We start from the raw sequence: 1,759 nt of genomic DNA on the forward strand, positions 1-1,759 counted from the left end.
ACCAAGCGGCTGGGGCTCACCATGCAGGTGCGCGACCCGGGGCCTGCAGCCTTGTGCTTTCTCTGTGGTCCGCAATGACCCGCGGGCTCCCAGCCGGGGGCTCCCTGGCTGCAGCGTAGCCGTGCTTTAGCGCACAGGGGTCGGGAGCACAGGGGGCATTCGCGTCTGGGCCGGCACCTCAGCGGTGGCAGCCAGACTCACCAGGGGGAGCTGTCCCGGGCGGTTTGGGGTCTGGTCTCTATCGGTGCTGGTCTTCAGTCCTCTGCTGGGCACCCCTCGCCCTTGCAAAAACAAAAAGCGAAACAAACCCACAAAAGTGGTAGGCGTTGGGGAGGCGTGGCCGGATGGGCGGGGAGAGCCGCCTTGGAGTCAGGGGGTCCTCCAGGGGGTCCGCCGAGAGTGGGGCGGTAACACCCCTTCCCAGCCGCCAAGAGGATGAGGGTGTTTGCTGGCCCCTGTGCCGAGTTGCTCTGCAGGAGCCCCACGGTTCAGGGACTATTTAAGGAACCTTAATTGCTAGGAGAGTGTGATGGCGCCTGCCCCCTGGGGGTCACAGGGGCTGTCTTTAGAACGTGTTTGTGCAGTGGGGAATTTCAGGAGCCGAGGACGGGAGAGGAATAGCAGTGGAGAGGAGAGCGCCATCTGGCGGCCGGGTCTCCATTTACAACTGTCCTCTCCGCTGCAACTTGAGCTGGGTCCTCATGGGAGGGTTGCAGACCTCGGGCTGGTGCCTCAGGGCTGGGTGACGTTGAATGTCCGACGCAGGCCAGGGGCCAGATGGCCGGAAATGAGGGTGCTGGGACAGCCACACCCACTCACCCCAGGATCCCTTGGCTAGGTTTTCTCCCCTTTAACTTTTTTTTGAGGGGAAAGGTTTTTGCTGTAGAACTCATGTACTTGCCAGAAAGAGAGACAGAGAGATAGAGAGAAATCACCCCCGAGGGGGGATGGCCACGCCACAATCCCTTCTCCACCATTCTCCTCTTGGGATCTTGGGTATGCATGCACACGCACCCAGTGTGAGTTTAAGCCCCCGGGTCCGGGACGTGAACTGTGGTCGAGGACATGGGAGTCCAGCGACATAGGCCTTACGCCAGCTGCTGGCCCCCCTTTAACTTTTTTAATAAAGTTGCTGTAGGGCTCACGTGCCCTGCCAACGTCAGAGACCAAGGACACCCACGGTCTGATGGCCTCTCTGCCTCTGGCTGCATCACAAATATACTTCTATACAAGTTAAGGGCCAGCTGGGGGTGTGGAGGCTAAAGGCGGCTAGGTCTCACGGCCTGGCTGACTGCTTGGCGTCCCGGGCCTGGCCACTAGAGAATCACGCTGGGTGGGTGTGTGTGTGCACCCAACATCCCGAGAAGAGAGAGGAGAAGGGACTGGGGTGCAGCCGGCCCTCTGGGGTGCTTTCTTTCTCTTTGTCTCTGGCTCTCTTGGCAAGTGCGTATACCCAATAGGAGCTAAAAAATAAAAGGTCTTTTCTTCCTACGGGAAGGACAGACAGTGCCCCAGCAGGGCGCCCCGATCCTGCGGGCCATGGCCAGCCTCAGCCAGCTGGGTCGTGAGTGCCCATGTGCCCGGCTTTGTGGAGAGGTCCCTGCGTGCCACCGGGACCTGCCCGTGTGCTTCAGCCTTGTGTCGGGTTTTGCTGCCGCAGTGTTGGCTGGCCCCGTGGCACTGTAAGTCAATGTGGCCGCGAGGCAGGAGTAGTTACTGTCCGCCCGCCGCGGCTGTGCTGGGGGGGGGCGGGGGGGGA

General features: G+C 61.1%; 1 protein-coding gene across 1 annotated transcript in view; it reads left to right on the forward strand.

Annotated features, from left to right (window-relative positions):
- Positions 1 to 1,759, forward strand: part of UHRF1 (ubiquitin like with PHD and ring finger domains 1) — a 46,017-nt gene that overhangs the window by 39,522 nt on the left and 4,736 nt on the right. The window lies entirely within an intron of this gene.

Source organism: Tupaia chinensis, unplaced genomic scaffold (genome assembly GCF_000334495.1).
Source record: "Tupaia chinensis unplaced genomic scaffold, TupChi_1.0 Scaffold149964_2, whole genome shotgun sequence".
NCBI lineage: Eukaryota > Metazoa > Chordata > Mammalia > Scandentia > Tupaiidae > Tupaia > Tupaia belangeri.